The sequence below is a fragment of the Mustela erminea genome, chromosome 7 (assembly GCF_009829155.1).
Source record: "Mustela erminea isolate mMusErm1 chromosome 7, mMusErm1.Pri, whole genome shotgun sequence".
Classification (NCBI taxonomy): Eukaryota; Metazoa; Chordata; class Mammalia; order Carnivora; family Mustelidae; genus Mustela; species Mustela erminea.
In genome coordinates this window covers 26640382-26666028 of record NC_045620.1, presented here as the reverse complement: position 1 = coordinate 26666028, position 25647 = coordinate 26640382, and the positions used below count along the sequence as shown (strand labels likewise).

Sequence of the window (25647 nt, the reverse complement as noted above, 5' to 3'; positions counted from 1 at the left end):
AACATTTTATCTTAATTGTCTTTGGAAGAACAAATATTGAGAAAATGTCTATGCCACCCAAAACAATATACACATTCAATGCAATGCCTATCAAAATACCATCAGCATTTTTCATAGAGCTGGAACAAACAGTCCTAAAATTTGTGTGGAACCAGAAAAGACCCTGACTAGCCAAAGTAATGTTGAAAAAGAAAAGCAAAGTTGGGTGCATCACAATTCCGTACTTCAATCTATATTACAAAGCTGAAATCATCAAGACAGTACGGTACTGGCACAAAAACAGACACATAGATCACTGGAACAGAAGAGAAGGCCCAGAAATGGACACTCACCTCTGTGGGCAACCAAACTTTGACAAAGCAGGAAAGAATATCCAAAGGAAAAAAGAGGATCTCCTCAACAAATGGTATTGGAAAAATTGGACAACCACATTCAGAAAAATGAAACTGGACCACTTTCTTACACCACAAACAAAAATAACTCAAAATGGATGAAAGACCTCAATGTCAGACAGGAATACATCAAAACCCTAGGGGAGAACACAGGCAGCACCTTCTTTGACCTTGGCTGTTGCAACTTTTTGCTAGACACATCTCCAAAGGCAAGAGAAATTAAAGCAAAAATGAACTATTAGGACTTCATCAGATGAAAAGCTTTTGCACACCAAAAGAAACACTCAACAAACTAGAAGGCAGCTAGGGAATGGGAGAAGATACTTGCAAATGTCTTAAGAGAGAAAGAGCTTGTATCAAAAATTCATGAAGATCTTGTGAAACTCAACATCCAAGAAAACAAATAATCTAGTCAAGAAATGGGCAGAAGACATGAACAGACATTTCTCCAAAGAAGACCTACAAATGGCCAACAGACACGTGAAAAAATGCTCCACATTACTCTGTCAGGGAAATACAAATCAAAACCACAATGAGGGGGCACCTGGGTGGCTCAGTCGGTTAAGTGTCTGCCTTTGGTTCAGGTCATGGTCTCAGGGTCCTGGGATTGAGCCTCACATCAGGCTCCCTGCTGAAAAGGAAGTCTGCGTCTCCCTCTTCCTCTGCAGCTCCTCCTGATTGTGCTCTCTTGCTCTCTCTCGCTCTCTCTCTGTCAAATAAATAAATAAAATCTTTAAAAAAAAATACATACACAGTGAGATGCCACCTCACACAGACCATTCTCTTACACCGTACACAAAGATAAACTCAAAATGGATAAAAGACCTCAACATGAGACAGGAATACATCAGATTCCTAGAGGAGAACATAGGCAGTAACCTCTTCAATATCAGCCACAGCAACTTCTTTCAAGATATGTCTCCAAAGGCAAAGGAAACAAAAGAAAAGATCAACTTTTGGGACATCATCAAAATCAAAAGCTTCTGCACAGCCAAGGAAACAGTCAAGAAAACAAAGAGGCAACCCACGGAATGGGAGAAGATATTTTCAAATGACAGTACAGACAAAAGGTTGATATCCCGGATCTATAATGAACTTCTCAAACTCAACACACACAAAACAGACAACCATATCAAAAAATGGGCAGAAGATATGAACACACTTCTCCAATGAAGACATACAAATGGCTATCAGACACATGAAAAAATGTTCATCATCACTAGCCATCAGGGAGATTCAAATTAAAACCACATTGAGATACCACCTTACATCACTTAGAATGGCCAAAATTAGCAAGACAGGAGACAACATGTGTTGGAGAGGACGTGGAGAAAGGGGAACCTTTCTTACACTGTTGGTGGGAATGCAAGTTGGTGCAGCCACTTTGGAGAACAGTGTGGAGATTGCTCAAGAAATTAAAAACAGAGCTTCCCTATGACCCTGCCATTGCACTCCTGAGTATTTACCCCAAAGATACAGATGTAGTGAAAAGAAGGGCCATCTGAACCCCAATGTTTATAGCAGCAATGGCCACGGTCGCCAAACTGTGGAAAGAACCAAGATGCCCTTCAACGGACGAATGGATAAGGAAGATGTGGTCCATATACACTATGGAGTATTATGCCTCCATCAGAAAGGATGAATACCCAACTTTTGTAGCAACATGGACGGGACTGGAAGAGATTATGCTGAGTGAAATAAGTCAAGCAGAGAGAGTCAATTATCATATGGTTTCACTTATTTGTGGAGCATAACAAATAACATGGAGGACAAGGGGAGTTAGAGAGGAGAAGGGAGTTGGGGGAAATTGGAAGGGGAGGTAAACCATGAGAGACTATGGACTCTGAAAAAAAATCTGAGGGTTTTGAAGGGGTGGGGGGTGGGAGGTTGGGGGAACCAGGTGGTGGGTATTAGAGAGGGCATGGATTGCGTGGAGCACTAGGTGTGGTGCAAAAACAAGGAATGCTGTTATGCTGAAAATAAAAAAAAATAATAAAATAAAATAAAATGGCTAAAATTAACAACTCGGGAAACAACAGATATTGGCAAGGATGCAGAGAAAGGGGAACCCTCTTGCAGTGTTGGTGGGAATGCAAACTGGTGCAGCCACCTCAGAAGCTTCCTCAAAAAGTTAAAAATAGAACTATTTAATGACCCAATAAAAATGCACTACTAGGTATTTACCCACAGGATACAAAAATACTGATTTGAAGGGGCACATGCCCCCCAGTGTTTATAACAACATTATCAACAATAACCAAATTATGGAAAGAACCCAAACACCCATCAACTGATAAATGGATAAAGAAGTTGAAGTATATATACCATGAAATATTACTCAACCATCAAAAATAATAAAATCTTTCATTTGCAATGATGTGGATGGAGCCAGAGTGTACTATGATAAATGAAATCAGTCAGTCAGAAAAAGACAAATACCATACAATTTCACTCACATGTGGAAATTAAGAAACAAAACAGATGAGCATAGAGGTATGGAGAAAAAAAGATGAGAGAGAGGGAAAGAAACCATAAAAGATCCTCAACTATAGAGAACAAACAGGGTTTATGGAGGGGAGTTGGGGGCGGTGGGATAAATGGATGATGTTACTAAGGACACTTGCGATGAGCACTGGGTGTTATGTATAAGTGATGAGTCACCAAATTCTACAACTGAAACCAATTTTTACAATATATGTTAACTAACTGGAATTTAAATAAAAACTTGAAGTTATAAAAAAAGAGAGAAAGCCAGAAGTAGGTGAGTTATACAGTTAGTTACTACTGACTGACTAAAGCATAATCCCATGGGAAACTCTGGCAGCCATAATCCCGTGGGAAACTCTGGCAGCCAGTGAATGAAACAAGCCTCAGAATTATCGTTTTTGAGAATGAAAGGAGCTGGAGTATTTGTCTGCCACCTAGCCAGCAAATAGTTGATAGGTGATCTCAGAGTGAGTTCATAATTCCCTCTCATTTCTGTATTGCTCTGTGTTAGGGTTATTTCACACGCAATTGGTAATGCTTTGAGGATAACTGCCAGTTGCAGGCTGGTGTGCATGAAAATGGTAAATGTGGAAAGGATCCAAGGAAAATTGAATCAGATATGACTAGATTATGCAAGAGGGGGAAATGTTTCTTAAAGCAATGAGTGGACTTTTGTAGGTAAACTTTGCTGAGAAGTTCAATAAGATAAGGGCAGAAGTGTCCATTATGTTCAACATGATGACTGTCACTGGTAACCATGAGAGGAGCAGTTTCCCAGTGGTAGGGAAAAAAGAAACAGAAGTAAAGTTGGTGAAATGTGAATGAGAAAAGTCAAAGTATTACCTGGAGACAAAACTCTTAATAAGTTTAGTAGGAGGAAAGGCAGAGAAATAGAGAGGTTCTTAGAGGACAATACAGAGCCAAGTGAGCATATTTCAGGGATGTTTTGAAGAATGGAAAATAACAGAGCATGTTTGAAGGCACTTAAGAAGAAACCAGTAGAAAGGGAGAGATTAATGTAGAATAGGGAAATGAGACAATGAAAGGGCATAGTCCTTTGTAGTTGGCAAGAATCAAAATCACATTTGGCAGGTCAAGATAGAGAAGGCACACATCCTCAGTTATGTCAAGAGGGAAAGAGAAGATGGATGCAAGGCATATTGGTAAGATGTTGACCATGGTAAAAATAAAAAGTTCAATTTTTAATTTTTTAATTTTTTGCTTTTTGTTTGTTTATTAATTTTCTTTTAGATTCCACATATGAGTTAAGCAATATAAGACTTGTGTTTCTCAATCTGATTTATTTCACTTAGCAAAATACCCTCTAAGCCCATCTGTTTTTGTAAAGGCACAATCTCATCCTTTTTATGGCTGCATAATATTTCATTGTGTATATGTTCCACATCTTCCTCATCCATTTGTCTGTTGGTGGACCCTTGAATTGCTTCCACATCTTGGCTATTGTGAAGAATGTTACAATAAACATAGGGGTGCATATACCTTTTCATATTAGTGTTTTCATTTTCTTTGGGTAAATACTCAGTAGTAGAATTATTAACTTATATAGTATTTCTATTTTTAATTTTTTTTGAGGAACCTCCATACTGTTTTTCACAGTTTCTATGCTAATTTATATTTCTACCAACAGTGCACAAGGATTCTTTTTCTCCACATCCTTGCCAATGCTTGTTATTTCTTGTCTCTTGTTTTAGCCATTCTGACAGGTGTAAGGTGATATCTTTCTTTAAGTTTATTTATTTATTTGAGATAGATATAGATACAGATATAGAGAGAATGAGAGGAAAAGAGAGAGAGAGCATGAGCAGGGTGTGGTGTGCTGTGGGAGAGAGAAGCTGATTCCCCGCTGAACAGAGAACCTGATGCAGGGTTCCATTCCAGGACTTTGGGGTCATTACCTGACTGAAATCAGATGCTTAACTACGACTGAGACTCCCAGGTGCTCCTGCAAGGTAATATGTAATCACGGTTTTGATTTGTATTCTCCTGATGATTGGTAATGTTGAGCATCTTTTCATGATTCTGAATTTTTCAAACCTTGAAGTATGGGATAAAGTTATAAGCTGGGAGGGAGAGGCACAAAGAAAAGGAGAACAGGAGAATTAAAGAAAAAGAAGGGTCAGTATAAAATAGCTGTCTAGAAAAAGGGGAAGATGAGCTCACCCACAAAAAATACAGTAGGATTTCTGACCAATGTGATAATTCATTTGTGGCATGTGGATATGAATAAAATGAAACTAGTCTGCTTCATTGTATGATCATAATTCTGTAACAGCTAGGGTAACTGAGGCAGAAGATAGAGTTAGTGATCTAGAGGACAAACTGATAGAGAAAAAGGATCAAGAGGAGGCCTGGAACAAATAGCTTGGAAGCCATGAAAACAGAATTAGGAAAATAAATGATGCCATGAAACATTCCAACATCAGAATTATTGGAATCCCTGAGGGGGAGGAGAAAGAAAGAAGACTAGAACATATAGTTGAACAAATTCTCCATGAAAATCTCCCCAGTCTGGTGAAAGGAATCAGCATTTGTATCTTAGAGGCAGAAAGGTCTCCCCCCAAGATCATAGAATCTAGAAAGACCTTGAGACACCTGATTGTGAAAATGATGAATCATAATTTTAGACAGGAGCTCTTGAAAGCAGCTAGGGGGAAGAGATTCCTTCCATACAGGGGAAGGCCCATCAGAATAACGTCACACCTGTCCACAGAAACCTGGCAAGCCAGGAAGGGCTGGCAAGATGTATTCAGGGAAGTAAATGAAAAGAACATGCAGCCAAGAATACTTTATCCAGCAAGACTGACATTCAAAATGGATGGAGAGATAAAGAGCTTCCTAGACCGGCAAGGTTTAAAAGAGTATGTGACCGCCAAGCTGGCACTACAAGGAATATTAAGGGGGGTTCTATAAAAGGAAAAAACCCAAGAATATCATTGAACAGAAATTTATGGAGACAATCTATAGAAACAAAGACTTCACAGGTAACACAATGTCAATAAAAACAAGATCTCAATAATCACTCTCAATGTGAATGGCCTAAATGTGCCCATAAAACAGCACATGGTTGCAGATTGGATAAAATGACAGGACCCATCCATATGTTGTCTACAAGAAACCCATTTTGAACCTAAGGATACATCCAGACTGAAAGTGAAGGGATGGAGAAGTATCTTTCATGCCAGTGGGCCTCAAAAGAAGGCTGGTATAGTGATTCTCATATCAGATAAATTATATTTTAAACTAAAGACTGTAGTCAGAGATACAGAAGGACACTACATAATTCTTAAAGGTTCTATCCACCAAGAAGATCTAACAACTGTAAATATTTATGCCTCCAATATGGGAGCAGCCAACTACATCAGACAACTGTTAATCAAGATAAAGAGTCATATTGATATGATTACATTAATAGTAGGGGATCTTAACATGCCACTCTCAGTAATAGATCATCCAAGCAGAAAACCAATAAAGAAACAAGAGCATTGAATGACACATTGGACCAGATGGACCTCATAGATATATACAGAACATTCCACCCTAAAACAACAGAATACTCATTCTTCTCGAGTACACATTAAATCTTCTCCAGAGTAGACCACATACTGGGTCACAAATCAGGGCTCAACTGATACCAAAAGATTGAGATTATTCCCTATATATTCTCAACCATGACCATCTTTTTCATCACATTGCCTGCAAAGTGCAAAGGTTAGTGTATTCTAGGCAGAGGAAGCAGCTAGAGCAAAGGTTCTATGTATTTTTTTAAAGATTTTATTTATTTATTTGACTGAGAGAGAGAGAGAGGGAGAGGGAGAGATCACAAGTAGGCAGAGAGGTAGGCAGAGAGAGACAGGGAAACAGGCTCCCTGCTGGGCAGAGAGCCCAATGCGGGGCTTAATCCCGGACCCTGAGATCATGACCTGAACTGAAGGCAGAGGCTTAACCGACTGAGCCACCCAGGCTCCCCGCAAAAGTTCTATATTAGAGTAAGCCTGGTATATATGAGAAAGGGGAAATAATTCTCAAAACAATCTTTTCTGGATTTAATTTGATAATGTGTAAAAAGCACCTTTCATGGGTTGACATATATAAAGCTCCTGCTATATATATATAAATAAACTTCTTCGCCCAGCAGGAGACAAGCATGTATGTGCTTGTATATATATATACACACACACACACACACACACATACGTGCTTGTCTCCTGCTGGGCTAAGAAGTTTATTTCACCCAGCCACCCATCGTCCCACCCACCTCCCACCCACCTCCAATGATTCATTCTCTTACTATTTACTGGCTCAAATTTACTTGCTTATGTTAGAATTTTCTGTAAGTTTCAAATGTAGACATTCCACTTCTTTCATACAAGACAAATTTTGACATCACGTCTTCATTTCTTGCTTCTACAAAGATTATTTCTCAAATTTTCTCTTCTTCCAGGGTATCTATTCTTGAAAGCTCCTCATTCAACAAAGTTTGAGCCCCTAACTATAGTACAGACTTCATTCTAAGTGCTTAAGGTACATTCATGGACTAAGCAGACAAAGTCACATGAAGCTTACTTTCTACCAGAGCAAGGCAGACAATGAAAAACAGCAAATTTTCTTATATGTGAGAAGGTGGTAAGTGGTTTGCAGAAATAAGAGAGAACCTATTTGGAGGATTATGGGGGCAGATTGCGGTTTCTTTCTTTACTTTTTTAAGTAAAGATTTATTTATTTTAAAAACAGTTTTTTGGTTTTGTTTTTTGTTTTTTGTTTTTAGATTTTTCTTATTTTTTTTTAAAATTTTTTATTTTTTATAAACATATATTTTTATCCCCAGGGGTACAGGTCTGTGAATCACCAGGTTTACACACTTCACAGCACTCACCAAAGCACATACCCTCCCCAATGTCCATAATCCCACCCCCTTCTCCCAAACCCCCTCCCCCCAGCAACCCTCAGTTTGTTTTGTGAGATTAAGAGTCACTTATGGTTTGTCTCCCTCCCAATCCCATCTTGTTTATTTGACAGACAGAGATCACAAGTAGACAGAGAGACAGGCAGAGAGAGAGAGAGAGGGAAGCAGGCTCCCCGCTGAGCAGAGAGCCCGATGCGGGCCTCGATCCCAGGATCCTGAGATCATGACTTGAGCCGAAGGCAGCGGCCTAACCCACCGAGCCACCCAAGCACCCCAAGATTTATTTATTTGAGAGAGAGAGAGAGAGCACAGGAAGGAGGGACAGAGGGAAAGGGAGACTCTCAAGCAGACTCTGCTGAGCATGGAGCCCAAGGCAGGGTTCAATCTTATGACACTGGGATCACAATCTGAGCTGAAGCCAAGAGTCAGACACTTAACTGACTGTGCCACCAAGGCACACCCAGACTGCAATTTCTTAAACAGCCATTAGCGTAGGGCTTGAAAGAAGGTTACAAGCAAAACAGTGACTTGAAGGAAGTAAAGGAATTAGCCACAACAATACCTGGTGCAAGTGCATTCTAAGCAGAGGGAACAGGGTTGAGCAAGCCAGGCATGTCTGAGGAAAAGCATTGTAACCATAGTGGTTCTAGTGAAGTGAGCAAGGACTAGAATAGTAGATGAGGTGAGAGAGGTCATAAGGGACATATTGTGGAGAGCAGGTGGGCCGCTGTTAGGACCCTAGTTATTTGAGTGAAGAGGGGGCCATTGCAGAGTTTTGAGCCAGAGAGGTACATAATCTGACTTCAATGGGAGTGAAGTCTGCTATCTTGATGGCAGATTGCAGGAGGCCAGTGTAAAAGGACAGATACCTGTGAGGAAGCTATAGCAGTAGGAGGTGAGAGATGGTAGTGACTTGAATCAGAATGGTAGCAGTGGAGGTGGTGAGATTGGTTGACTCTGGACATAATTTGCAAGTGGACTCTTTGACAGATATGGATGTCACAGCTAAAAATACCAAGGATAATTCCAAGAATATGGCTTGAATTATGGCAACTGGGAATAATCTATAGTTGAATGTATTTCTGTTTAGAATGACAGTAGTCATTTTTTTCAAAGCTCCTCATTCTGGAACTATGTTGTTAAAACTTGTGACCTCCGTCACCAATATCTCAAAATCATAAAACTAAAGAATATGTTAACAACTGTATTATTTCAGACACATAAGCCACTTGCCAAAACATTATCCCATGTAGAAATACTCTCTAAAACATACCAGATGCAGAATCAAAAAACATCATCTTAAATATAGTTACTGCCATTGATGGACAGTGTGGCTTGGTAAAGGCACCAGATGCTGTCTCACTTGAAAATACAGAAATAAACTCAAATACATTAAATAGTTAAATTTCAAAACAGAACCTATAAGGGAAAATCTATAAGTCAACAGGAATAAAAACTATCCCCCAAAACAAAAAGGAAAGATAGCCATAGCCATACAATTTTTAGAAAAATTAAAATACAGAACAAATATATATCTGAAGTTTGACTTCTTCATACTGAGTAAAATAGAAACAATTATATCTTTAAATATTATCCTTTGTGTAAAGGTTTTATGTCTAGGAACATTTATATAGAACATGACTCATGTATATAACAAATGCACTTAGTAGCCAAAATAATGACATAAATGTTCAGTTCTTAAATTGGATAAATAATTTGCAGAGCATCCATTCATTGATGTTTTATGCAATTATTGAGAATTCAGTTCTTGGAAAATATTTAATATATGGGAAAATACTAATAAGATAATAGAAATTTTAAAGTAGGTTACACATTTATTTATATAGTATCCAAGGAATCTGAAGAAGAGCAACAGAACAAAACTTTCTTTATTATTTCAAAACTTTTCAAGATGTCAGCAAATAGTTCATAATCAGAAATGCACCCACCCACTATAAGTTTTATGCATCTGTTAATAATAATAAAGTAAGTTTCTATATTGATAAATCTCTAAGACATACTGGTAGTACCTCGCAGAAGAATCCACATGGTTCATTTACACTGTGGTTTTTTTTTTAAATCTAAGATATATATATATGCATATGCACTAGGATACATAAATAATTGGTAAGATTGGTAAGCATATATATATACGTATGTACATATATATATGCTAGGATGTAAAAGTAATTGATAAGATTGATTGATTGAGAGATTCTAAACGAAAGATTGAAGAAACATTATTCTAGAGTGAGAGAGTACTTTTCCTTAAACTCATATAAACCTACCAGGTACTTGATACGTTGTATCAATTTTAAGTACTATTTTTCAATGAAAAGGAAATAATTTCCAAAAGTAGCATTACTTAAAAAGCAGGAATAAACTCATTCATACTTATCTAATACCAGAGGCTTACTGTAACACTGGAGTCAGACTAAGACTTCTCAGAAGATTGAGGAGATGCCTCCAGTAGGGTCTTAGAAAGTAGGATCATGGAACTGCCATAATGAGAGCATTTCTGTGTTTTTTTTTTTTTAATTGGCCCAGGATTTTTCCTGCAGATCCTCTTTTCCTCTCAAGATCCTGAAAGCTCAATTTCTATAACTTAATCATAGCTTCATCATCCCTACATTTTAGGGTTCCATTACCTTTTGTCACCAGATTTAGGAACCCACATATAATGGTCAGCATCAGGAAATTCATGGCTCCTGGCAGAGAGGAAGCTCTGTGTCCTGAGGAATCCAGAGCACTTGGCCCAGCTAGGAGTATAAATAGTCACCTCTACTTGCCTATCATGGGTGATGAACCAGAGATGGGGAGAATGCCATGCCATCCGGATCACCAGACCATTAACTTGCACTCTTGAGTGTGCATGACAAAATAATGCTCTGTTCTAGAAACTCTTAAAGGAAACTGAGGCCTTGCAAAATGAGTTATAATCCCGAGGAAGTGTAGGGTCTGATGGGAAGAAACAACTCCCAAAGGAAATTGTTCTCCTTAACCCTAGATGGGGCCAGTTACTTCTCCTCTCTTTATAAATATTCACCAGTGATAAAAAAAAAATGTTACATAAAGATCTCACTTATTTCAGACCAATAGCTTTTGACTTCCAGTAGAGTAGCTTCCTCTTCGATCTGAATGATTACCAGATCCATTTTGTATTAATTTCTGTGTAAGTTATGAAGTTTAGTTTGAGATGGACTTTTTCTTTTTACTGTGGACATTCAATTCTGGCAGTAACAATTTATTGAAAGTACTATCCTTCCTCCATTGAATTGTTTTGACACATTTGCCAAAAATTAGGTGGCCATACTTGATTCTGTATTATGTTCCATTGATTATGTGTCTGTTCCTCTGCCAGAACAGCACATTCTTGATTACTCTATCTGTATAATATGTCTTGAGATAGTGCAATGATTCTTCTTGCTTAATTCTTCTTTTAAAAATTTCCTAGATGTCCATCAACAGATGAATGGATAAAGAAGATGTGGTATATATACACAATGGAATACTATGCAGCCATGAAAAGAAATGAAATCTTGCCATTTGCGACAACATGGATGGAACTAGAGTGTATCATGCTTAGCGAAATAAGTCAAGCAGAGAAAGACAACTATCATATGATCTCCCTGATATGAGGAAGTGGTGATGCAACATGGGGGCTTAAGTGGGTAGGAGAAGAATCAATGAAACAAGATGGGATTGGGAGGGAGGCAAACCATAAGTGACTCTTAATCTCACAAAACAAACTGAGGGTTGCTGGGGGGAGGGGGGTTGAGAGAAGGGGGTGGGATTATGGACATTGGGGAGGGTATGTGCTTTGGTGAGTGCTGTGAAGTGTGTAAACCTGGCGATTCACAGACCTGTACCCCTGGGGATAAAAATATATGTTTATAAAAAATAAAAAAATTAAAAAAAAATTTTGTTCACTGGGGTGCCTGGGTGGCTCAGTGGGTTAAAGCCTCTGCCTTCGGCTCAGATCATGATCTCAGGGTCCTGGGATAGAGCCCCACATCAGGCTCTCTGCTCGCAGGAGCCTGCTTCCCCCTCTCTCTCTCCCTGCCTGCCACTCTGTCCACTTCTGGTCTCTATCTGTCAAATAAATAAATAAAATCTTAAAAAAAAATTTTTTTTTTGTTCACCTATACCAGTTCCTTTCAATAAAAACTGTAGAACAGTCTTTTGTATATCTACAAAAGTTCTTGCTTGAGATTATGATTGCAATTGAGTAAACCTGTGTATTAGTCTGGGAGAAATGACTTCTTTGTTATGTTGAGTCTTCTAATCCATCTATGTATACCTATGCCACTTAAGTGTTTTTTTTATTTCTTTCATCACTGTTTTGTAGTTTTTAGAATACAGACTTAAAATATTTTTCAATTTATAATTATTTTATGAGTAATTTAAAAAATTAATACTTTGTTTTTAATATTCACATACCTTTACTAGTATACAGTAATATAATTCATGTTCATGTATTGACTTTGGATCCGGAAGCTTACTTAACTCAGTTATTAGGAGGTTTTTTAATTGATTCCTTGATCTTTTCTCTGTAGACTATCATGTCAGCTGTAAATGGGGATAATTTTCTTTCTTCCTTTGCAAACTCTGTATTTATTTCCTTTTCTTATCTTAACATGTTGAGTAGAATTTCCAGTATACATTACATAAGAAGGATAAGAGTGAATATCCTGGCGCTTCTGTGATGGTGGAGGTATTCATTCTTTTACCATTACATATGACATTAGCTATAGGTATTTTGTAGATTTTTTTTAATCAGGTTGAGAAAGTTTCCCTACATTCTTAGTTTTCTGAGAGTTTTTATCATGAATGCATTTGAAAGTTATTCAAAGGCTATTTATACATCAACTGATTGGATTATATGATTTTTCTCTGTTAGCCTATGAATTTGCTAGATGACATTGATGATTTTCAAATATTTAACCACCTTTCATTCTGCAACAAATCCCACCTGGTCATGACTTTAATTTTTTTTATGTATTGCCCAATTAGTACTTTTTAATTGAAATATGATCTCCCTGATATGAGGAAGTGGTGATGCAACATGGGGGCTTAAGTGGGTAGGAGAAGAATAAATGAAACAAGATGTGATTGGGAGGGAGACAAACCATAAGTGACTCTTAATCTCACAAAACAAACTGAGGGTTGCTGGGGGGAGGGGGTTTGGGAGAAGGGGGTGGGATTATGGACATTGGGGAGGGTGAGTGCTGTGAAGTGTGTAAACCTGGTGATTCACAGACCTGTACCCCTGGGGATAAAAATATATGTTTATAAAAAATAAAAAATTTTTTAAAAAATAGGAAAAAAAATTAATTAAAAATAAATAAATAAATAAATAAAGGGCTCCTGTAATGTCTATAAAAAAAAATAATTGAAATAGTTGTAGATTGACATGTACTTGTAGGAAATAATTTAGAGCAATCTTGTGTACCCTTTATTTTATGTTCCCTAATAGTCACATCATGCAAACCTATAGTGCAATATCAACAACCAGGATGTTGACAATGATACATTCCACCAGTCTTATTCTGGTTCCCCAGTTTTACTTGTAATTATTTATGTGCGCATGTGTGTGTGTTGTGATAGTGTGTGTGGCTGCAGTTCCCTACACATGTATCACATGTAGGTTTGCATATCTACCACTCAAGATATACAGTTCCATCAGCATAAGTGTCCCACCTTCAGTTTACTTTGGCCTTGTTAAAAGTCAGTTGAGCATATTTGTATGATCTATTTCAGGTTCTGTAAGCATTTATCTCTCTGCTTATACCACACAGCTATACCTAAGCCTTGATATTGGATGGAATGATACCTCCCACTTCATTCTCTGTTCACGATGGTTTTAATGACTCCAGGGCTGATGTTCTTCTATACCAATTTATAATAATCTTGTCCATGTCTAGAAAAATCTTGCTTAGATTAGATAAGAATTTCATTAAACCTATAGATCAATGTTAAGTCTTCCAATCCCTGTACACAGTATGATTCACGGCATGTTTAATCTTCTTTGCCTCCATCAGAATTTTGTAATTTTCAGCATAGGTTCTAAACATGTTTTGTTAAATGTATACCTAAGTATGTCATTTACTTTGGGAATGATTATAATTAGTACTGCCTTAAAATTCCAGGTTCCATAAATATATTCTTAATACATAGAAAAGTAATTTAGTGAACCGATGTTTATTTGGGCAATTAGGATTGAAATTCAGGAGTCACATATTCAGATAGAAACCTGAATTCTTTTGTGTCTCAGCTTTTTTCCTGCAACACAGCCAAACTCACTATCTGATTCTTGTGCATTTTTCAGATAGATTTTTTTTTAGGGGATTTTCACCTGGATAATCATGTCATATGCAAACAGGCAGCTCTTTTTTCCTTTTCAATCTATATACCTATTATTTCCTGCTTTATTGCAATGGTTACAATTTCCAGTAATGTTAATGTGAAACCATTTAGTCTTTGATCATTAAATATGAGGGATTTATTTTGTAGATGTTCTTTATCCAACTGAGGTAATTCCCTTCTCACTTGTAGAGAATTTTTATCATGAATTAGTGTTTTGCAAAATGCTTTTTATGCAACAATCAATATGCTCATATTATTTTTAAAATTTTCCTATTGCTATGGTTACACTGATTTTTAAAAAGATTTTGTTTGTTTATTTATTTATTTATGTATTTGGAGAGCATGATGTAGGGGGAGGGGGAGGAAGAAAGAATCTCAGGCAGACTCCATGCTGAGCAGGGAGCCCCACATAGGACTTACCGCATGACCCTGAGATTATGACCTGAGCTGACATCAACAGTCATTCACTTAACCAACTGAGCCAACCAGGCACCCTGCATTGATTTTTGAGTATTAAACCAGTCTTTTGTACCTGAAATGAATTATTTTTTATACATTGCTGGATTCTATTTGTTAATATTTTACTGAGTCATTTAAGTTAATATTTTACTGAGACATGTAAGTTCTTGAGAGCATTTGGTCTGTAGGTTTCATTTTTCATAATGTCTTCATCTAGTTTTACTATTAAAGTAATGCTGATGCTATAAAATGAGTTAGGAAGCATTTCCTCCTCTTCTACTTTCTGGAAGAGATTGTGTGGTATTGGTATTCAATCTTTTTAAGTACAGGTATCTCTTACTTTTTGAAAGTGTGGGTTATACTAGTTAACTTTTATGAAAGCTCTAAATTAGAATCTGTTAGTTAGTTTTGCTAACTAAAAGAAATCTGAAGAGGATCTTTGCTTTTACAAAGAAGGCAAAAAACAAAAATAGTGCTCAGTTCAGTGTTTGCTTTTCAGCGAGCTGTTACAGAGACAGCTCACACCTAGAGCAGCAAGGGGTGGCTCCACCAAGTTCCTTCATCTGGGTCTACACTCAGCATCTCAGTATCAAGCCACCATAGCCTTGAACTATGTCTCTGAGCATCTGTACTTCGGATTTAGTTTGTGTATCCATTAGCAAGCTGTGTCCCAAGATATCAGAAAGCCTAAGAAAGTTTATTGTGGGGTCCAAAAACACTCAACAGATTTTCCATGTAGATTAAAGGTAATTGCTTCTTTGCTTTATGCCATTTTGGCTTACAAAAGTTTCATGGAAATGCTCCACCCTCGGATAGTGAGGGAAACCTGTACTGTGTGGAACTCTCCCATGAAACCATTTTGGCCTGGAGATTTCTGTTTCAAAGCTTTCAAATTACAGATTCAATTTCTTCAATGGTTAGAGAACTATTCAGGTTGTCTATTTCATCGAGAATGAGTTTAAATTATTTTTGGTTGTTGAAGAATTGACCTATTTTTTTAAGTTATAAAATTTTTTTAAAAGATTTTATTTATTTATTTGATAGAGATCACAAGTAGAAAGAGAGGCAGGCAGAGGTGGGGGAGGGGAGCAGGGTCCCCGCTGAGTGGAGAGACCAATGTGGGGCTCAATCCCAGGACTCAGAGATCATGACCTGAGCCAAAGGCAGAGGCTTATCCCACTGAGCCACCCAGGCGCCCCTTAAGTTATAAAATTTTTGAGTGAAACTTTTCTTGTAGTTTTCCCTTCCTATCTTTTTAAATGGCTATAGGAGCTTAATGATACCCACTGTTTCTTTGTGGATGCTGATGGCTTCTGAGTTGCTTCTTTTTATCTTTATCAGATAATTTTGAAATTTGATTTAGCAATTTTATAGATTTTTCTTTAGAGAATTAGCTTTTGGTTTAATTCTTTTTTTCTATTGTTTTTCTGTTTTCAATTTTATTTTTCTCCTGCTGTTGCCCTTATTATTTCCCTTCTTCTGGTTGCTTTGGGTTGATTTTGCTCCTCTTGTTTTGGTTTTGAGCTAGGATCCTACATTACTGAGATCTTCCTTCCTTTCAATTATAAGCATTTAGTGCTAAAAGCTTCCTTCTAATTATCACTTTAGATATAGCCCACATATTTTGATATGACCTATTAGGAAGAAATGTGAAACACAAAAACATGTAAAAAGATGTCTTAGACAAATTAGGGTTTTATTCTTCTCATATGGTATAATGTCAAGGAATGCCATAAGAGCTTCACAGTGACATCAGGCACCAGGCAACATCTTCCCTTCTTTTCACACATTCCTACCATGTGTTTTTGGCTCATAGTTAGAAGACGGCTGCATCACCTGCAGCATTACAACTGTGTTTCAAGCACAAGGAAGTGGCAGGGCAAACTCTAATGGATACATGCCACTTGAATCTTTGCCCCACCCCTTTGAAGTATCTCACAAGATACCCCCCCAAAAATATTCTGTTAAACATCACTGGCCACAGTTGCACCACATTTCACCACTGCATGCTTGCCAGATTTGGAAACATTGTGTACGTGGGCGTGCTGCTGTTCCTAAACTACCATTCAGACACAAAATGTTGTCATAAGAGCGAAGAAGCAGAAATGCCCAGAGCACATTCACTCCTCAGCAGATATCACATAGCACACTGAGTTCTCCAAGCAAGACGACACCCCTGCAGGGCCAGACTCATGATCCCTTTCTTGGAACACCAAGATCAAATTGTGCAGGCAGCCTGCAGGCATACCCCAGCTGTGTGGAACATCACAGAGGGTCAGGCGAGGAACTCCATGTCCAAACCGCCTGCCATGAAAGGAGCAGGCTAGAGATGTGGCAGATGCAAGAGCTCTGTTGACAGGCGATCCTCACCACTACTGGCGATTTAAGGGAGCAGAGGAATTTTGGCAACTGATCCAACCTACAGCCCCTGGAACGCATGGGGGCTTCTCAGAAAGCCTGCCATCTGAGGACACAGCACGTGGACAGAAGACACTCTCAGTGTTGGTGACAGAGTAATCAGTGTCAGCATACTTTCGTGCAAGTTGCCTATTGCCTTGTGTAGTTCCATTTTCTTTCTCTGTCTCTTGGCATATCATTTAAACGTATTTTTACAATTTTTTGTGTGCTTGACCTAGAGTTTTCATTATACCATTTTAAATGACCTCAGTTACCATCTAGGTTCCTTTTTGTTTGTTCACTTTTGATTTAGCAAATAATTCACATGGATAGGCTCACTAGCTTCTAAATCAGAAAGTGATGACTTGATTTACATGCAAAGAGACTTTAAGAAAAATGGAACACAACATCAAAAACGAATAAGGTCCCTGATATGAGGAATTGGAGATGAAACGTGGGGGGTTTGGGGGGTAGGAAAAGAATAAATGAAACAAGATGGGATCGGGAGGGAGACAAACCATAAGAGAGTCTTAATGTCACAAAACAAACTGAGGGGGGGGGGGAGGAGGGTAGGGAGAGGGTGGTTGGGTTATGGACACTGGGGAGGGTATGTGCTATGGTGAGTGCTGTGAAGTGTGTAAACCTGGTGATTCACAGACCTGTACCCCTGGGGCTAATAATAGTTATATGTTTATTAAAAAATTTAAAAATTTAATTAAAAAAACTAATAAGGTATTGTATGGTGGCTAATATAACATAATAAAAAATGTAAAAAAAATACATGTCCTAAACAGATCATCTAATATATATTCCAGAAAACTAATGCTGTAAGGTAAAGTGATGTAAGTAGTAAATGAAAGTGTACCTCACTTCCATCTTATCACCGGAACCTTATTCTCCCTCTACAGTGTGCACTCATTTCTTGTTAAACAGGCTACACAGATGTCATCTTAGATTTTTATTATTACTCTCTTGAGTTGGCATAAATACTCTTTAATGCCATATTTTCATATTTTAAAAAATTACTCCACTTTTCTGTTGAAGTATCTTTTATAAAGAGAATAAGAGCAGTAAACTTTAGTGCCATGCATTCCAACAAATACACGTTTTTCTATGTTCATAGCTGAACATCTTAAATCAAAATCTAACTGAAGATAGGCCCAAACACATAAAAAACTGCTCACAATCAAAATTTCTATTGTGTCTATTAAGTATGAGTAGGAAATCTAGGATGACCACACTTTGAGAAAAAGCTGCAGTTTCACGGAGAATAAATGAAAACCATCAGGCTCTCACAGTATCTGGCTACTGGCAATGGTGAGACTCTTCAATGAAGACTTTCTTCCTAACAACGGTCTAGTCTCTACGGAGAAAGAATTTGACCGAGTGCAGTTCTAAGACTTTATCCCAGATGAAAGAAAGGTATCTTGCCCACTCGAGCTTGCCCTAAACTTAGTTCATCTAAAGAAAAAAAAATAGTCAATAGGGAAAAGTTCTTCAAGGAAATACACTGGGGGTACCGCACTCAGGGAAGAGAGCAGTGGAAGGGAAAAACACTGTATCCTGGGAAAAGTGACAAGAACTCTTGTAAAGGTCATATCCCTGACCTACAGCCTCAGTAAAAGTTGGACAAAATCAAAAAAATTTAGATCTTTTTCCCTCCCCTGCACTGTACCAATGTAAAAAAAAAAAAAAAATTTTTTTTTAGTATATTAACAGTGGCCTTCAGCTGCAAGGGCTAAATAGGCTCTAGGTGTTTCTAAGTACACTCTGATCATTTAAAATGGTATAATGAAAACTCTAGGTTAAGCACACAAAAAATTGTAAAAATACGTTTAAATGATATGCCAAGAGACAGAGAAAGAAAATGGAACTACACAAGGCAATAGGCAACTTGCACGAAAGTATGCTGACACTGATTACTCTGTCACCAACACTGAGAGTGTCTTCTGTCCACGTGCTGTGTCCTCAGATGGCAGGCTTTCTGAGAAGCCCCCATGCGTTCCAGGGGCTGTAGGTTGGATCAGTTGCCAAAATTCCTCTGCTCCCTTAAATCGCCAGTAGTGGTGTGGATCGCCTGTCAACAGAGTTCTTGCATCTGCCACATCTCTAGCCTGCTCCTTTCATGGCTGGCGGTTTGGACATGGAGTTCCTCGCCTGACCCTCTGTGATGTTCCACACAGCTGGGGTATGCCTGCAGGCTGCCTGCACAATTTGATCTTGGTGTTCCAAGAAAGGGATCATGAGTCTGGCCCTGCAGGGGTGTCGTCTTGCTTGGAGAACTCAGTGTGCTATGTGATATCTGCTGAGGAGTGAGTGTGCTCTGGGCATTTCTGCTTCTTCGCTCTTATGACAACATTTTGTGTCTGAATGGTAGTTTAGGAACAGCAGCACGCCCACGTACACAATGTTTCCAAATCTGGCAAGCATGCAGTGGTGAAATGTGGTGCAATTGTGGCCAGTGATGTTTAACAGAATATTTTTGGTGGGGTATCTTGTGAGATACTTCAAAGGGGTGGGGCAAAGATTCAAGTGGCATGTACCCATTAGAGTTTGCCCTGCCACTTCCTTGTGCTTGAAACACAGTTGTTTGTAATGCTGCAGGTGATGCAGCCGTCTTCTAACTATGAGCCAAAAACACATGGTAGGAATGTGTGGCCCAAGTTTCAAGTATTCAAGGATACTTAATCAGGCAGGATATTTTAAGGGCTCACAGATTAAACGTATGCCAGAAGCTGCACGAAGTCTCATTCTAGTGACTCTGGGAACATGGAGTTGGGGCACCCACAAGTCTGCTAAGCTAATCCTTTACTGCATAGTTCCATACCCATGGCCCTTAGCCAAGCTGTCTTACTTCAAAATGATCCTATATCTGAGCATCTACATTTAGGGTAGCATTTGTATAATAAAGTTAGCAATAATATTAGTATGTATATTCTTAATATTTGAAGGAGGCAGTGTGGGGTTAAAAAAAGATGTAAAGAAATGACTCTTGTATCCTATAAAAGCCATTACAATAATTTTGATATTTTGGTACCAGTTTCATTACTTGTGTGCCCCTTGCTGTACCACTTTTACTTTATGATAAATGTGTGCAAAACTATTTAGTACAGAAATTGGTTGATGGTTGGAGAGAGCCATGAGTGAGTATCACTTTTACAATTGCAACAAGAATAATAAGATACTTGGGAATAAATTTAACTAAGGAGATGAAAGACATATCTATACACTGAAAACTATAAAACATTGATGAAAGAAATTAAGGAAGACAAATAAATGGGAAGATATCCTGTTTTCACAAATGGAAGATAAATACTTGTATTCCTATGTTCATTGCAATTTTTATCACAATTGCCAAGGCATGGAAATAACCCAGATGTCTGTTGGCAGAAGAATGGATTTTAAAAATGTGTATATAAAGTAGAATAATAATCAGACTTTTCTTCAGAATTTGCATGTCATCCTTGCACAGGACCATGCTAATCTTCTCTGTGTCATTATTTTAGTCTATGTGCTGCCAAAGTGAGCACAATAATCAGCTTTTGAGAAAGAAGGAAAACCTGCCATTTTTTGACAGCATGCATGAAGCTGTAAGACATTATACTTAGTGAAATAAGCCAGATGGAAAAAGAAAATTACTGCATAATCTTATTTACAATGGAGTCTCAATAGTCAAACTCACGAAAATGGAGGGTAGACAGTGATTGCCAGAGGTTGTGTGGAGGGGGAAATGGAGAGATGGTAGAAAATTTTGGTCAAGAGGTACAAAATTTTAGCCATGCAAGATGAATGAATTCTGAAGATCTTTTGTACAACAATGTGACTGTAAATTAACAATGTTGTATTATATATACTTCAAATTTGCTAGTGGAGTAGATCTTAAATGTTTCCACCACAAAAAAAAAATGATCAAAATAGAGAACAGTAACTATGTGTGTTAACGAAAAAAATGAAAAGGATTAAAAGAAACCATACACTGAAAGATGTTTTTTGCAAATCACATATCCAATAAAGAACTCAGATTACATAAACAACTCTTAAAATTTGACAATTAAAAATAAATATTCCATTATCCTTGAGCAAATACCCACAAGTTTAATTGCTGAGTCATATGGTAGTTCTGTTTCAAGTTTTTGGGGAGCCTCCATACTGTTCTCCACAATGGCTGCACCAGTTTACATTCCCACGAAGAGTGCATGGGGGTTCCTTTTTCTCCACATCATTGCTAGCACTTGTTATTTCTTGTCTTTTTTGTTTTAGTCGTTCTGGCAGGTGTGAGGTGATATTTCACTGTGGCTTCAATTTGTATTTTCCTCATCATGAGTGATTTTGAGTATGTTTTCATGTGTCTGTTGGCCATTTGTTTTTTTTTTTTTAATTCTGTTTTATTAGTCACCATACAGTACATCATTAGTTTTTTAATGTAGTGTTCCAAGCGTCATTGTTTACATATAATACCCAGTGCTCCATGCAATATGTGCCCTCCTTAATAGCCAACACCAGGCTCACCCATCCCCTTCACCCCCGAAACCTTCAGTTTGTTTCTTGGAGTCCACAGTCTCTTGTGGTCCATCTCCCCAACCAATTTCCACCCTCCACTTTTCCTTTCCTTCTCCTAATGTCCTCCATGTTATTCCTCATGTTCCATAAGTAAGTGAAACCATATGATAATTGACTTTTTCTGCTTGACTTATTTCACTTAGCGTAATCTCCTCCAGTCCCATCCATGTTGATGCAAAAGTCGGGTGTTCATCCTTTCTGATGGCTGAGTAATATTCCATTTTATATATGGACCATATCTTCTTTATCCATTCGTCTGTTGAAGGGCGCCTCGGCTCTTTCCACAGTTTGGCGATTGTGGCCATCGCTGGTATGAACATTAGGGTACATTTGGCCCTTCTTTTCACTACATTTGTATCTTTGGGGTAAATACCCAGTAGTGCAATTTCAGAGTCATAAGTAACTCTATTTTTAATTTTTTGAGGAATCTCCACACTGTTTTCCAAAGTGGCTGCATCAGCTTGCATTCCTACCAACAGTGTAAGAGGGTTCACCTTTCTCCACATCCTCTCCATCATTTGTTGTTTTCTGTCTTGTTAATTTTGGCCATTCTAACTGGTGTAAGGTGGTATCTCAATGTGGTTTTGATTTGAATTTCCCTGATGGCTAATGATGATGAACATTTTTTTCATGTGTCTGATAGCCATTTGTAGGTCTTCATTGGAAAATTGTCTGTTTATGCCTTCAGTCCATTTTTTTATTTGATTATCTGTTTTTGTGGTGTTGAGTTTGAGAAATTCTTTATAGATCTTGAATATCAGCCCTTTTTTTATAGTGTCATTTGCAAATATCTTCTCCTATTCCGTGGGTTGCCTCTTTGTTTTGTTGACTTTGCTGTGCAGAAGTTTTTATCTTGATGAAGTGCCAAAAGTTCATTTTCACTTTTGTTTCTCTTGCCTTTGGAGACATGTCTTGAAAGAAGTTGTGACTGATGTAGAAGAGGTTACTGCCTATGTTCTCCTCTAGGATTTTGATGGATTCCTGTCTCACATAGAGGTCTTTCATCCATTTTGAGTTTATCTTTGTGTACGTTGTAAGAGAATGGTCTCGTTTCAGTCTTCTGTACATAGCTGTCCAATTTTCCCAGAACTATTTATTGAAGAGACTGTCTTTTTTCCACTGGATATTTTTTAATAATCACTCTCATGTGAATGGCCTAAATGCTTCCATAAAATGGCACAAGGTTGTAGATTGGATAATAAGGTAGGACCCATCCAAATGCTGTCTACAAGAGATGCATTTTGAACCTAAAAATACATTCAGACTGAAAGTGAAGGGATGGAGAATCATCTTTAATTTCAACAGGTCTCAAAAGAAAGCTGGGATAGCAATTCTCATATCAGACAAATTAGATTTTAAGCTAAAGACTGTAGTCAGGGATACAGAAGGTCACTACATCATTCTTAAAGGGTCTAGCCAACAAGAAATTATAACAACTGTAAATACTTATTAAGAAATTATAACAACTGTAAATACTTGTGCACCCAACGTGGGAGCAGCTAACTATATAAGCCAACTCTAAATCAAAATAAAGAGACATACTGATAAGAACACATTAATTGTAGGGGATCTTAACACATCACTCTCAGCAATAGATCATCTAAACAGAAAGTCAACAAACAAGAGTTCTGAATGACACATTGGACCAGATGGGCCTCTGTTGGCCATTTGTATGTCTTTTTTAGAGAAATACCTATTCAGGTCTTCTGCCCATTTTTAATTGATTATTATTTTCCAATGTGTTTTGAGTTGTATAAGTTCTTAATATATTTTTGATATTAATCCAATATGAAAAGATATATGCACAGCTATCTTTACTGGAACATTATTTACATGAGCCAAGATACAGAAGCAGACCATGTGCCCATCAATAGATGAATGGATAAAAAAGATGTGGTATTTGTATACACAATGGAATGGTACTGAGCCATAAAAGAGAATGATATCTTGTCATTTGCAACTACATGAATGGACCTAGAAGTATAATACTAAGTGAAATAAGCCAGACAGAGAAAGAAAAATACCATATGATTTCATTCATATGTGGAGTTTAAGGGGAAAAAAACCCAAACAAACAAATGAAAAACAAAGAAAAAGAGACAAACAAGAAAAATAGTCTCTTAAATACAGAGAACAAATTGGTGGATGCCAGAAGGGCGGTTGGGGGCAGTGGGTGAAATAGATAGGGAAAAAGGGATGTAGAGGTATAAGCTTCCAGTTGCAAAATAAATAACTCATGGAGATGAATAGGACAGCATAGAGAATGTAGTCAGTAAGAGGGTAATAACATTGTTTGGTGACAGATGGTAACTACACTTACTGTGGTGAGCACTGAGGAACATAGAATTGTTGAATCTCTATATTGTACACCCCAGACTAGCATAACACTGTATGTTAGTTATACTTCAATAAAAAAAGTAAAAAGCATACTCCTCATACAGAAACACAAATATTCCATTTGGAAAATGGGCAAATGAATAGACATTTCACCAGAGGATGGCAAATAGGTACATGAAAAGATGTTCAACATCAGTAGCGATTAGGAAAATGCAAATTAATACCAGGATGAGATATTACTACATATGTATTAGAACAGCTAAAAACCATGAGAATGCCAAAAGCTGATGAAGAGAAACCAAATCTCTCATACATTGTTGGTGAGAATGTTAAGTAGTGCAGGCACTCTGAAAAATAGTTTGGCACTTTTTTAAAAAGCTAAACTTAAGTATGTCATACAATCCAGATATCGCCTTCCTAGGCATTTATCCAGAGAAATGAAAACTCACATCTACAGAAAAATCTCTACACAAATATTCACAGCAGCTTTATTTGGAATAACCAAAATCTGGAAATAACCAAAATGTTCTATAATATGTTAATGGTTAAACAGTACATTCATACCATGGAACACAGCACAGCAACAGAAGAAGCAACTATTGATAGATGCCATGATCTCACAAGGTTGTATATTGTTTGATCCCTTTTATATAACATCTCACAGTGACAAAATTAGAGCAACAATGTTGGAATGTTGGGGAATAGGGGGCAGAGTAGCACAAAGAAGATCTTTGCAGTAACTGAATAGTTCTGCATATTGATTGCTCACACTAAACAATTCCTGTGATAAAATGACAGAGGTATACATAAGCATCATACCAATGTCAATTTCCTTGTTTTGACATTGTATTATAGTTAACAAAATGTAACATTTGGGGAAACTGTGTAAAGGGTACACAGGATTTCTTTACTTTATTTATCTGCAACTTCCTCTTTATCTATAATCATTTCAAAACAAATAAAATAAAATACAAATATAAATAAAGATGGTTATAGCCAGAAGAAGTATGTGCTTGCCAAGACAGTTTTCCCTCGTGTGAGGAACAATAGACTTGGAGTCAGTAGACTAAAGTCCCATTCATGACTCCCGGACCTTAAGAAAGTCAACTGACCTGTCGGAGCTTCAGTTCTATTCCATAGAATGGTCTTTATCAATTTCCTAGCCTAAATGTCAGTCATCTGTGTATCCTTTTACAAACATACAGGCTGCTATATCATCTATAGGTTGTAGTATTATTTAGTTAATATTTTTTATAGAAACCAACACAATTCATTTACTTAACCTCATATTTGGACCACATCTTAAGTGGTTTTCTGTAAAATCACCAGATCAAGGGCTAGTGATTTTTTTGGTCAAATAAACATTAAAATAAAAATTATTTAAAAACATACACTTATGTTTGCCACTTAAATTATCACTCACACTGTCAGTGACATGGGTCACACATTTCAGGAAACCATAGTTTAGCCCAAATACTTTACCTTGCAGATGAAGAAAGTGATGTCTCATAGACAAAAAGAACCAAACTTTCAGATTTGAAAGATCTCTTAAAATGTAAATCACACTTCTCTACCACATATCAAAGCCCCAAGTCCTTTGTAGGCCCTGTCAGTCCTGATGTCATATAGCTCTGCCTGCTTCTGTGGTTTCAGCTTCTCTTCTTCTTTCCCTTGCTCACTGGACCCCACTCACACGTGGCTCTCTGCTCTTCCTAAGAGATCTGT

General features: G+C 37.6%; 1 non-coding gene across 1 annotated transcript; it reads right to left on the bottom strand.

Moving 5' to 3' along the window:
• Positions 1 to 20450: 20450 nt before the first annotated feature.
• Positions 20451 to 20555, bottom strand: LOC116596652. The gene has a single exon (XR_004288240.1). It is a non-coding gene; the product is annotated as a U6 spliceosomal RNA (small nuclear RNA).
• Positions 20556 to 25647: the final 5092 nt, after the last annotated feature.